This window comes from Spermophilus citellus (genome assembly GCF_964194105.1).
Source record: "Spermophilus citellus genome assembly, chromosome: 7".
Lineage (NCBI taxonomy): Eukaryota > Metazoa > Chordata > Mammalia > Rodentia > Sciuridae > Spermophilus > Spermophilus citellus.
The window spans coordinates 125,620,998-125,636,119 of NC_138188.1; positions in this window are offsets into that span (position 1 = coordinate 125,620,998).

Below are 15,122 nucleotides of genomic sequence, written 5' to 3' on the forward strand. Positions count from 1 at the left end.
TTCAGAACAAATGGGAATTGTATTTTAAGCCTATCTGGCTTTCGACTCATTAATATGCACAGATAGTACTTACTTAACAGACCTTTTTTTTTCACATGAGGCTGGTGCTTGCATCTGTATGAGAATATTTCTCAATCATCACAAAGATTTAAAGGGGACCCATGTCCCTAAAAGCACAGAGCTAAGCACTTATTTTTCTTTTGTTCATGTTTCAAATTCTTTAAGATATAAGATTTACATTGAGTCTGGGACTCTGGCTCTACCAACATACTTAGGTCCAAGTTGGTGGACTCTTAGGTTAGATGGGATTTCTGGGCACTCATTTTATAAAGTGGCAGAATAAGGAAGAAGTAGAGTACTGGAGAGATGTAGCAGTGATCATGGACTGTTCCAGTGTTGAGGGTGTTCCTGTGTGGGAGCATCATATTCCTTTTGAAAAAGAATAAAAAAAAGCCTTCCATTTCCACAGTACAGTTTTTCTGGGCATTTTGGATAAAATATTTTTATACAACTGTTATTTCAACTTCTATCTATGATCTTTTCTTTGGAAAGGTGCAGTCTATATAGTACACAATCAATACTATTTATAGGTCATGTTGTTTTCTATATTTGCACAGCTAATCCACCTGCATTTGTCTTGCAGTTCTGATGTTTGTTTAATCATGCTGTGTCAATAAAGAAAACCAAAAATTTGTAGAGAAAATAGCAGAGCAACAGGGGAATGAGGATAAAGGGATTCTTAGACTGACCTGTAATAACCCATGAAGGAGCATTTAACATGACACTGTCATTGATTTCCTAAGAATGCCGGGGGACTCTTTCTTTCTGGACACTGACAAACTGGGGAGCCCTGGCTTGGTGGGAGTGAGTTACTACTTGCATACTAAGTTTATTGCCTGTCTCTGGTGCAGCTTTTATCAGAGATGTTAGATAGAAAGAGTACTCTGTCTCTCTCCCTCTCTCATTGTGTTTATCTCTATTGTATTCCCACATGTGCTGTTAGTAGAGAAAATATAATTATTTATCACTGTAATTTTGCTTCCAGCATGTTCTAATTATAGCACTTCAGCAGAGTGAATACTGACAGGATTTCGTTGCTAAACAGTCCTCAGAAAGGACTGAGTTACTCTTGCTTCATCAGCTATTGTACAAAAGTTGAGGGGGTGGGGGAAACACCTAAATCTCTCCCAATAAGCACAATGCATTATTAGTTGAAACAAGGTCAGACATTTCACTTTTTGTTTCCCTGTTTTATGTAGTATCTCATTACATCCATTGCATTCATTTCAGGCTTAGGTATGATTATGCTTTTTAAACAGCAATAAAAATTCTGAATGTTATTCTTTATGTCAAAGGTTAAAACAATTTAGATTAAAATATAGAAATTTTTATTTTGTGGATTACATTGCTTGGAAATAAAATCAACTTGACATTTTCCTGATGATGTTTAATTGTCTCCTTCTTGTTATCTTATTTTATAAAATTGTGTGTGCTGTGGTAATTCTGCAAAAGACTAGAAATTATAGCCAAAGATTTTCTACTACGTTTTTGAGATTATACCAAATCACATAATGTATTTAAGGTAGGCATCTATGAAAAAATCTGAAACAAAAAAATAATAACCCAAAAGTGGATTGATCCTATATTTGGAATATTGAATATAAAACATTGCTTCTCTGAAGAATTAGAATTTGAAAAGAAAACTCACTCTATGAATATTGTCTATTGCTATTTCTGCTGGGTTTTGCATATGTTATTATATGCCTCTTTCAAATTGCTTGTTGAAATTTGGTTTTGATTCTTAGTGCAATCTTAAAGAAAAACTGATCGGATTTTGGGGGGGTGCAAGAGAGGAGTGGTAACATTTTGTTGTTTCAAATGAGTACATTTGGGGAGTTTAAAATGAATGCATTCAAGTAAATGAATAGAGTTCCAAGTTTGGGCTTGATACAGAAATTGTAGGAAAAAGAGGTGTGTGCAAATTAACGTCTTATTGAGCTAGAAATTCAGCAATGGATTTTTTATAGAGAATTCAAGATATGCAACCATAAAGTATTTTAGTCACCTACTATCACTAAAGGGTGTGTGTGTGTGTGTGTGTGTGTGTGTGTGTGTGTGTGTAACTAATTAGGCACTAGAAATTCTAAGAGATTTGGTGGATTCTGGTATAAAAAAAAACATTCAATTTCTTCCTTTTTCTTGCCATTGCTTTTCTGAAACTTGTCACTTTTCCTATTTCTATGAATTCTCCAATGGACATTTTTGTTGCAAATTCCAGTTTCACATATACCTCACACTAACTTCTCCATTAAATTTCATTTTCTACCATTTAACGTTAAAATCAAAGATTGTGCTTTGCTAATTTTATTCTGACTTTACACGCAAAGTTGGTTCCTATCAGTTGTGTATGAATTCCAAGACTATTTTGATTAATTCAATGTGCAATATTTTTACATGCATGCTCCATGTCTTCAGGAATTTATAAATTAATAAGAGTACAAAATTATACAAATATTAAAACAGAATATGATGATTGTTCTAAATTATTAAGATCACTTTGAGTACATAAAGAAAAAGGAATCCTATCTTATTAGTGATATGTCAGGAATCTGGGAAGTCCTCTAATACAAATAGATGCTTCAATTATGCCGTGAAGCATGACTGTATGTAAATAGAAAGGAAGATTGCAGGGAATGAATAGAGGCTAAGTGGAATTGTATTCCAGTTAAAGCAAAGAATATGAGAAGTGCCTCACAGTGGAAAGATGAGGTCAGGTATGGAAAATGGAAGAGGCTAGTTTGGCTAGGCCTTTTAATAGCTGCATTGGAAGAACCAAAGTGGACTCTCAAAGGTGCCAGATCATAGATCTTGAACCATTAACTGCAGAGTTTGTAATTGATTAAGGAAGTCATGGGAGGGACCTAAATTCTTCTGAGAGGAGTGGTGTTCGATTCTGTGGGCAAAATGTGCTATTCCAGCACAGTTTGGAAAATTTATGAAGAGATTAGACAGCAAGACTTTGCATTTGGAAACAGAGTCTTCTTGCTCATTTTAATTGCCTCTATGTCATGATTCTCTCTCTTAAGGAGCAGAATTCCTATTACTTGAGAATATGAAATCATCTTTTACACACACATACACTTCCCTCCATGTGCCCATACTGGTTTTGCTCAGGTCCTGCTCTTTTTTCCTCCTTAAAATCTTCTTTCTTAGGACCAGCACTCTAAATTCCTCAAGGACATCTATACCACAAGAGTTCCCCCACCCCTTTATGTCTCTCCCTGTTTGAAATATTAATTGCTGCTGGGTGTGGTGGTGCGCACCTGTAAATGAATAGATTTCCAAGTCTCAGGGACTCAGAAGGCTTAAGCTGGAGGATTTCAAGTTCAAGGCCAACCTCAGAAATTTAGCAAGACTGACTCAACAAAACAAAAATGACTGGGAGACTGGGAATTTGGAAATACAGCTCGGTGTTAGAGCACCCCTGTGTTCATTTCCCATTACCCCCCATCCCCAAAACAAAACAAAACAAAACAAAACAAAAACTCCAAAAAATCAATTGAGATTAATTTTATTCATTACACTAGGTCCTTTTACTGTCGAAATGATAATGGAAATAGAGCTTCCACAGCTTTAATTTGGCCAGGGAGTAAAAGCATATGTACATATAAACTAAAACAGATATAGGATATGGAATTTCCACAAGAAAATTTCTATATACCTATCTTTCTCTTATGGAAGTTACAATATATATGGTATGCTTATCTATTTGTGTGTATATATGTATATAAATTAATATATGAATATTTATTTGAAGAGAGAGAAAAAGAGATATGTAATTCAGAGGGAAAAAATGAATCTTCTTTCTCAGGTTCATGAGGGAAACCTTCATATAGGCTTGACAACACATTTCACCTGGATCATGAGAGATTTATGTAATTCTAACAAGTAAGAAGTTAGATGTGGGTTGTTCTTGGTGGGGGCACTCTCCCATACAGAATTATATCTTAAGAAAATAAACATAAGGATAATCCAGACATGCTTAAATAAGAAACACAGTCTAGTGTGGCTAAAATATAAGGCTAGTGAGTGTGTAGAAAAATCTGGAAATAAGGGTTATAAATTTTGGAACCTAATCTTTTCAGTGAAATTACATTCAGATGTGTTCAGTGGGACATGAATGGATTTTGAAGAAATCTGAATGAAGAATTCCAAAATCAATGCTATGAATTATAATAATAATAATAATAGTAACATAAAAAACAATTGCATAGTACATGGCTAAAATGATGTTTAGGTAAAAAGATGTGAAAATCTTAAATTGTGAGTGATAGGAAAACAATAGAATTAATACTAGGGGAGTAAATCTCTTTACACTACATTGAATTACATTTAATTTTGCTACATGGGAAATGTAGTTGTGAACAAAGTACATTTTGTATATTCCAAAATATTGATGATGATTGCCAGATAGAAAAATAATGTCACTTGTAAAACTAATTGCATACCAGTGCACTTGATATTTTTAATGTTTGGTTTACAGGTTATGCCTTGAGTAGATATTTACTTTTTAAATGGGAAAGAAAGAACATTTTATGGGACATTACTAATCATTTGGCTTTCTCCTATATTATTTCATTTGATTCTTTAAACATTACAATATTAGATTATTAATCCATTTTCTAGATGAGGGAATAAACTTTAGGAAGTTAAATGAATAGGTGATACAACACACATACTAACTGTTCTGGATATAAAGAAATTAATATCTAAGTAAGAACATTTTTGCCCTCAGAAAAATAAATACTGTGAAAATAAAGTGTGTGACTTCCTGGAATTCATTTCTCTGCTTATAGTATGAATAAATGTTCAAAAGTAGATTTTAGAAATTCAGTAAATTTAAGCACAATGTTTCTATGATATAATGTCGAACCCACTACTGGTTCAAATTATCTTCAAATTATTTAAGTTTTCCTTTTACCCATGGTATAACCCTTTCTATCCATTGGGATCCTTCCAGAACTTTTAAGTACCTCTTATCCTCTTTCCTGAATAACTGGACAGAAATATTGGCTCTGTTTTCATTACAAGAATACCAGAAAAAAATGTTTGCTCTATTGTCATACGGATACCACAAAAATTTTGTGTGATATCTTGAGAATTTTTGTTCCAATTTCAAAACTTTCATAGTAAGATGAGACTCCATCTCCCACCATAGTCAACACAAGAATCTTACAACAATAACAAGAGAGGAAAAAAAAAAGGCAAAATATCTCTGGTGTCATCATTGTTGCTATGCAGAGCACAAGAGATCATGGCTGTTAATACAGATTAAAATACCTAATGGCAGCACAGAAATGCAAGACTGATTTCTAAGGTAAGTGATGAACTGCTTGATCCTTTCCAGGCACACTGCCGACATTCAGCTTTCTTCACCTCATACAATAAAAGCAAAATATCGACATTATTTGGCTGCTTCTGGAAGATGGTACAATAGAGCAAAATCATAGCCCAATCTTTTAACAGGATGCTTTTCTGGTTAATCATTTCAGTATGCTCTTTGCAGGAAAAGCTAATATTGTTAACACAAAATTTAAAAGGAACTTGACAATACACAGCTCACAATTAAAAGGTTTATCAAATTATCAAGCTTTCATGTATAATTTTAGTTCAGAGAAAATACAAAGAAAGTCAGTGTCCCAGAGGAATGCAGAAGAATTGCTTTAGGCAAGATGCTAGTATGGCATGCTGTTCTGTAGAGTAAATCATGGGAATATTGTGTGTACCTAAGGTTTACTCAGACTGTTTTCTAACAGAGAGACTGAGCAAGAAGGAAGGAACTTGTGGTTCAGAAAGTGATACCTCCCAGTAGACAAAGTCTGAATTATCATGCATTTTTGAATAACTGTGAAAAATTGATTTTTATTTTTTAAAGAGATTTGCTTTAGGGATTTGATTGTTACCCAACATAATTCTGCCTCCTGAGGTTTGAGGAGGGTGGTAACTTGGAAGAAGGAAGAATGTGTGTGACTGGGAACAAAATCGCCTTTTCTGCAATTGAATAAAGCTACAAGTAAAAACTGAATTTAAAATTCAACCAGAGCTTTTACAAAAGAATTCTCCCATCAGGAACAGAGGTTGGCATAATCACAGAATATAAAACCTTAATCAGAGTTATTTAAGGAAACTTTGAAGAGTTTTATGCCAATCTATAGCTGATGCCAAAATCTACATCAGGAATTTCTGTATCTCACTGGCATCCCTCTGTGGAAAAGTGGCAGCTCATCCATCTTAACCTTTTGTCTTATCCTATGGGGAAAATGTAAGAAAAATGACTGGGATGACTAGACATAGATTCATTCCTATGCTCAAAATATGTAATAGAATAGCTATACTAAAGCATAATTGAAGGCTAGGATATAAGATTTTATGGATTAATACATAATCCATTTTTCTACTTGAAATTGAAAACTTTTTTCTGTTAAAACCACATAATTTGATTTCTTGAAAATAATTTTAAGGACACATTTTAAGTCATAGAGCTAGTCACCCATCTACACACATACAAAAAAAAAAATAGGTGACAACAACAATATATGATAGCTGAAGAGTGTTGGCTGGCATCTGCAGGGTCAGCACAACTCCATTCCTGCTTACTAATCACACTGTGCTCCAAGAAATATTTGCAGTTTCCTTCTTGAGTTTCATACAAATCTTCTTGACCCAATGTATTTATTAATTTGTATGCAGATCAGGTGTTACTGTTCTAAACATGACTTACTAAGATGAAGTTGAAACTTTGTCAGAGTATTTCTCCTGAAACTGGTAATTTTTCAAAGAAAAAAAAAAACCTAATTACATTCCAAAATTATTATCTTGTGAGATAACCACAACATGATGTATACATAAAATGGCTAATCATGAAAATTAGATTATATTCTCAATAAATAGTACCTAGTCTCACGCTTATTATTTATTACAGATATAAAATAAAGCTCAGAACTCCAAACAGTTGAAGTTCCTTCAAAATGTGCTTTCTGAATGAATTTTATTTTCATGCCTGAACATGCATCTAGTGAACATTGTCAATTACTTTTATGATATTTAGTCATATTAGTAGAATTCGATTCTTGGGATAAAATTGTCATTTATGATATGATAAAGATGATTTCAAGAAATAAGAAGATGACTAAAATATCCAGGGAGACAAAAGACCATTCAGGAAAACTAAAGTCAGATATGAAACAAACTGAAATGTTGTATGATTTTAAGAAGATGTAGGCTGAGAACAGAAAATCTCAGTAGAAATTGAAACTAGCAAAGATATTCTCTTACTTGCTCAAGTGACATGGTGTTATTACTATAGCACACTACTTGATAGAGCACTTAAAATATTTAAATAAGAACAGCAATGCTAATACACATAATCAATTGCAGATTCAAGAGTCAATATAAGCATGAAGAATAAGAGTATGTTAATGGTGTCATAATAGTTGAAAACTATTAATATGAAAATCCATGTTCATATTCCCATGTATATATAAATTATATTAATCTCCTTAATAAGCAGTATATTTGTAAAGATTCCAAAGAATAAAAGCAAATGAAAAAATGGAAGGGGAAACAGGAAAAATGACATCATCAATCTTGTTAAAGAGGAAGAAACATAGATTAAAACCTGAGAAACAGAGTTGTTTATATGTTACAAAAGTAATAAATATGTGTACTAAAAATTATGATAAAAATTATTACATGAAGTCATATCATAATATACATCCTTTGTAATATATATTACATGAATTACATTATAGAATAATTCAGTTTTTTAAATAATATATACTAATTAGAAATTAAATATATAAATTAAATATGAGATAAAAAAATTTTCAGGGTGAGGACATAGCAGAATTTAAAAATCATTAAAATTCATATCAAGGGATCAAAGGATATTGTGTTTTGGATGTTTTAAAACATACAAGGCACACTTTTTGTGTTTTTGTCCTTCATCTCATATCTCCATTCTTACTATCTTTGAAAAATTATCCCTTTTATGATGATTTACTTTTGAATAAATTTGCTTAAATTGAATACAATTAATACATTTCATATGTACTTTTGGAAAATTTTTTCTAACTCAGGAGTGTTATTCAATGAACACAATAATCTTTATTTATATTGCTTTTATTTTAAGACATAATATTTCTACATTTTTATGGGCTACATTATGATAGTTTGATACATGTATAGAAAATGTGACAATAAATCAGTGTACTCTACAAACATTAATCATTTCTATACGTGGGAAATTTTATACTTGTCTTTTCTACTTATTGTGGAATATATCATAGATTATTTTAAACAATAGTTACCCTATTGCCTATATGAAAACAACAAGTTTCTCTTTCCTAACTGTGTTTTGGTGCCCCTTATCAACCTTTTTTCCATTTCCCTCTGGCCCACCCTTCCCTATCCCTTGCGATCTCTATTAGTCTAAGATCAACTTTTTAGTTTCCATGAATGATTAAAAACATGTGGTATAGAGTGCCGGGGATCCCAAAAGCCAACGGTGTGACCCCGGAGATACAGGCTGTCTGATTCGCGCGGCCTGCCCCGAGGCTACAGAAGGCGTGGCGCCCCAGAGAAGGGGTTAACTAGTCAGCAGGGAATTAAGTGGCTGCGACACGGTGGTATCCCACCAGCCAAGCCCAAGCCTGCACTGACCCCTGGGCTGAGTTCGGGATTGCTGACGGGGATGGAAGCGGTACAGCCCCTCCCCCCACAAGGGACACTCCACTAAGGTAACCAGCGGCCACCATCTTGGACAGCTGAAGTAACCACCGCCACTCTCCGACAGATTGCAACAACAAACAGGTGTGTGTCACCCAGCTCAGCCCCCATACATAGGGGGATTTCGCATAAAATCTCTCCTAGACATTCAGGAGGAGGGACTATCAGAGTGAGCCTGCATAAAGACTAAAGGAGAGCTAGAGGCACCTGACCCCCAACCCCCCCCTCCCATCAGCGGCCAAAACAAAACCTGTCTAGCCAGCGCTGGGGGAGGAGCAAGCAGAAAAAATCAAAACCATAGAGTGCCGGGGATCCCAAAAGCCAACGGTGTGACCCCGGAGATCCAGGCTGTCTGATACGCGCGGCCTGCCCCGAGGCTACAGAAGGCGTGGCGCCCCAGAGAAGGGGTTAACTAGTCAGCAGGGAATTAAGTGGCTGCGACACTGTGGTATCCCACCAGCCAAGCCCTAGCCCGCACTGACCCCCGGGCTGAGTTCGGGATTGCTGACGGGGACGGAAGCGGTACAGCCCAACCCCCCACAAGGGACACTCCACTAAGGTAACCAGCGGCCACCATCTTGGACAGCTGAAGTATCCACCGCCACTGTCCGACAGATTGCAACAACAAAACAGGCACAGAGTACAGTTTGAACTGCCGAGAATCATCACTGAGGGGAAATCTGGTCTAGCAGGAGAAACCAAGGCTAGCAGGAGAAACCAGGAGCCTAGAGGCAAGGCCCTCGTGACTGGGCAGCTGTAAACTGCAGGCCCACCGGCGACAGTTCACCCACTGCCCGCGTAACTGGGCGGTAGGAGAACGCCCTCCCGTTGGTGATGGATCACCTGCCCGCGGCCTGTGATACTGGGCGGCTGGAGTCTACCCGCCTGCCACGACCGGGAGCTGAAACCACACAGAGACAGTCCAGTCACACCCCCCCATTAGGGCACCCCGGCAAGGAGACTGGGGCCCGTCATAGCAGAGTAGTGTCGTCACTGGAGCTCGAACGTCGGAATTCCTTCCCAGCGGAATCCACGTTAGCAGTCATACTTCAACAACACAAAGGAGAGACATCAGAGTAATACAGAAACAAAACAAATCTATAGAGGAGAGCAGAAACACGACAATCAAAAAGAGCTGGAAAGTAACGTGGACAACATGAGAAAACAAGGGAAAAAAGGATTACAAACAATGCAAGACTACTCAATTCTACAGGAGGACATAGAAACTTCAGAAACAAGTATAGGGAAAGAACTCAAGGCATACCTAACTCGAATGGAAAGGAATATTAGAGAAGACATGAGACAGCAAGTCCAAGAAATAAAAATATATTTTGAAAATGAATTAAACAAACAAATTCAAATGGCAAAGAACGAGCTCTACCAGGAGATAGAGATATTAAAAAAAAATCAAACAATAATCCTAGAATTACAGGAAACTATAAACCAAATTAAAAACTCAAACGAGAATATTACAAATAGACTTGATCAAGTAGAAGTCAGAACATCAGATAATGAAGACAAGGTTTATCAACTTGAAAAGAATATAGTCAACACAGAAAAGATGCTTAATTCCCACGAGCAATCTATTCAAGAGATATGGGATGTCATAAAAAAACCAAATCTGAGAGTCATAGGGATAGAAGAAGGCACAGAGTTTCAAACCAAAGGAATGGACAGCATATTAAATGAAATAATTCTAGAAAACTTCCCAGAGATGAAAGATGGAATGGATTGCCAAATCCTGGAAGCCTACAGGACCCCAAACATTCAAAACCATAATAGACCAACTCCAAGACATATAATTATGAAGATGGCCAACGTACAGAACAAGGAGAGAATATTAAAAGCTACGAGAGAAAAGAGGCAGATTACTTTCAGGGGTAAACCAATTAGGTTAACGACAGATTTCTCATCACAAACTTTGAAAGCGAGAAGATCCTGGAATAACGTATTTCAAACGCTGAAAAATAATGGATTCCAACCAAGAATACTATATCCAGCAAAATTGAGCTTCAAATTTGACAATGAAATTAAAATCTTTCACGATAAACAAAAGCTAAAAGAATTTGCAGCAAGAAAACCAGCTCTGCAAAGCATTTTGAACAAAACACTACAAGAAGAGGATGTGAAAAATAGTGCCCAAAACTAACAGCAGGAAGTAGCTCAGTAAAGGGGGAGGAAAATAACCAAAAAGCAAAACTAACCAAACTAAAATAAATAAAGAAAGAAGCATGACTGGAAATACAAATCATATCTCAATTGTAACCTTAAATGTTAATGGCCTAAACTCACCAATCAAGAGACATAGGCTAGTAAACTGGATCAAAAAAACAAATACAACAATATGCTGCCTTCAGGAGACTCATATGATAGGAAAAGACATACACAGGCTGAAGGTAAAAGGTTGGGAAAAATCATACCACTCACATGGCCCTCGGAAGCAAGCAGGAGTGGCCATACTCATATCGAATAAAATCAACTTCAAACCTAAGTTAATCAAGAAGGACAAAGAAGGTCACTATATACTGTTAAAAGGAACCATCCACCAACAAGACATAACAATCATCAATTTGTATGCACCCAACAATGGAGCTGCAACGTTCATAAAACAAACTCTCCTCAAGTTCAAGAGTCAAATAGACCACAACACAATAATTATGGGTGACTTCAACACACCGCTCTCGCCATTAGACAGATCCTCTAGACAAAAACTGAATAAAGAAACTATAAAACTCAACAGCACAATCAATAATCTAGACTTAACCGACATATATAGAATATATCAACCATCATCAAGTGGATACACGTTCTTCTCAGCAGCACATGGATCCTACTCAAAGATAGACCATATATTATGCCATAAGACAACTCTTAGTAAATATAAAGGCGTGGAGATAATACCATGCACCATATCTGACCATAATGGAATGAAATTGGAAATCAATGATAAAAGAAGGAAGGAAAAATCCTACATCACATGGAAAATGAACAATATGTTATTGAATGATCAATGGGTTATAGAAGACATAAAGGAGGAGATGAAAAAATTCTTAGAGTCAAATGATAACACAGACACAACATACCGGAATTTATGGGACACAATGAAAGCAGTTTTAAGAGGGAAATTCATTTCTTGGAGTTCTTACCTCAAAAAAAGAAAAAACCAACAAATAAATGAACTCACACAACACCTCAAAAATCTAGAAAAGGAAGAGCAAAACAACAGCAAATGTAGTAGAAGACAAGAAATAATTAAAATTAGAGCAGAAATCAATGAAATTGAAACAAAAGAAACCATTGAAAAAATAGATAAAACTAAAAGTTGGTTCTTTGAAAAAATAAATAAGATAGACAAGCCCTTAGCCACGCTAACGAAAAGAAGAAGAGAGAGAACTCAAATTACTAACATACGGGATGAAAAAGGCAATATCACAACAGACACTACAGAAATACAGAAGATAATTAGAAAGTATTTTGAAACCCTATATTCCAATAAAATAGAAGATAACGAAGATATCGATAAATTTCTTAAGGCATATGAATTGCCCAGATTGAGACAGGAAGACACACACAATTTAAACAGACCAATAACAAAAGAAGAAATAGAAGAAGCCATCAAAAGACTACCAACTAAGAAAAGCCCTGGACCAGATGGGTATACAGCAGAGTTCTACAAAACCTTCAAAGAAGAATTAATACCAATACTTTTCAAGCTATTTCAAGAAATAGAAAAAGAAGGAGCTCTTCCAAATTCATTCTATGAGGCCAACATCACTTTGATCCCAAAACCAGACAAAGATACTTCAAAGAAAGAAAACTACAGACCAATATCTCTAATGAACTTGGATGCAAAAATTCTCAATAAAATTCTGGCGAATCGAATACAAAAACATATCAGAAAACTTGTGCACCATGATCAAGTAGGATTCATTCCTGGGATGCAAGGATGGTTCAATATACGGAAATCAATAAATGCTATCCACCACATCAATAGACTTAAAGACAAGAACCACATGATCATCTCGATGGATGCAGAAAAAGCATTTGACAAAGTACAGCATCCCTTTATGTTCAAAACACTAGAAAAACTAGGGATAACAGGAACTTACCTCAACATTGTAAAAGCTATCTATGCTAAGCCTCAGGCTAGCATCATTCTGAATGGAGAAAAATTGAAGGCATTCCCTCTAAAATCTGGAACAAGACAGGGATGCCCTCTATCACCACTTCTATTCAATTTAGTTCTCGAAGTACTAGCCAGAGCAATTAGACAGACAAAAGAAATTAAAGGCATAAAAATAGGAAAAGAAGAAATTAAACTATCGCTATTTGCGGATGACATGATAATATACTTAACAGACCCAAAAGAGTCTACAAAGAAGCTGCTAGAGTTAATAAATGAATTCAGCAAAGTGGCAGGTTATAAAATCAACACGCATAAATCAAAGGCATTCCTATATATCAGCAACAAAACTTCTGAAATGGAAATAAGGAAAACCACTCCATTCACAATATCCTCAAAGAAAATAAGATACTTGGGTATCAACCTAACAAAAGAGGTGAAAGATTTATACAATGAAAACTACAGAACCCTAAAGAGAGAGATAGAAGAAGATCTCAGAAGATGGAAAAATGTACCCTGTTCATGGATAGGCAGAACTAACATCATCAAAATGGCGATATTACCCAAAGTTCTCTATAGGTTTAATGCGATGCCAATCAAAATACCAACGGCATTTCTTGTAGAAATAGACAAAGCAATCATGAAATTCATATGGAAAAACAAAAGACCCAGAATAGCAAAAGCAATTCTAAGCAGGAAGTGTGAATCTGGAGGTATAGCGATACCAGAGGTCAAACTGTACTACAAAGCAATAGTAACAAAAACAGCATGGTACTGGTACCAAAACAGGCGGGTGGACCAATGGTACAGAATAGAAGACACAGAGACTAATCCACAAAGTTACAACTATCTTATATTTGATAAAGGGGCTAAAAGCATGCAATGGAGGAAGGATAGCATCTTCAACAAATGATGCTGGGAAAATTGGAAATCCATATGCAACAAAATGAAATTGAATCCCTTTCTCTCGCCATCCACAAAAATTAACTCAAAATGGATCAGGGAGCTAGATATCAAATCAGAGACACTGCGTCTGATAGAAGAAAAAGTTGGCTACGATCTACAAATTGTGGGGTCGGGCTCCAAATTCCTTAATAGGACACCCATAGCCCAAGAGTTAACAACCAGAATAAACAAATGGGACTTACTTAAACTAAAAAGTTTTTTCTCAGCAAGAGAAACAATAAAAGAGGTAAATAGAGAGCCTACATCCTGGGAACAAATCTTTACCCCCCACACCTCCGATAGAGCCCTAATATCCAGAATGTACAAAGAACTCAAAAAATTAAACAATAAGATAACAAATAACCCAATTAACAAATGGGCCAAGGACCTCAACAGACACTTCTCAGAGGAGGACATACAATCAATCAACAAATTCATGAAAAAATGCTCTCCATCTCTAGCAATCAGAGAAATGCAAATCAAAACCACCCTAAGATACCATCTCACTCCAGTAAGATTGGCAGCCATTATGAAGTCAAACAACAACAAGTGTTGGCGGGGATGTGGGGAAAAAGGTACACTTGTACACTGCTGGTGGGGCTGCAAAATGGTGAGGCCAATTTGGCAAGCAGTATGGAGATTCCTGGGAAAGCTGGGAATGGAACCACCATTTGACCCAGCTATTGCACTTCTCGGACTATTCCCTGAGGACCTTAAAAGAGCGCACTATAGGGATACGGCTGCATCAATGATTATAGCAGCGCAATTCACAATAGCTAGACTGTGGAACCAACCTAGATGCCCTTCAATAGATGAATGGATAAAAAAATGTGGCATCTATACACAATGGAGTATTATGCAGCACTAAGAAATGACAAAATCATAGAATTTGCAGGGAAATGGATGGCATTAGAGCAGATTATGCTAAGTGAAGCTAGCCAAGCCCTAAAAAACAAATGCCAAATGTCTGCTTTGATATAAAGACAACAACTAAGAACAGAACAGGAAGGAAGAGCATGTGGAAAAGACTACAGTAAACAAAGACGAATGGGGGGAGAGAAACGGAGAGAGAAGGGAAAGCATATGGAAATGGTAGGAGACCTTCAAGGATACATAAAATTATAAGAGGCTATGAGGGGCAAGGGGGAGGGAAAAAAAAGGGAGAGAATTGAACAACAGCAGGGGAGATAGAGAGGGAAGATGGGAGGGGAGGGGAGGGGAGGGGGGATAGTAGGGGATAGGAAAGGTAGCAGAATACAACAGACAC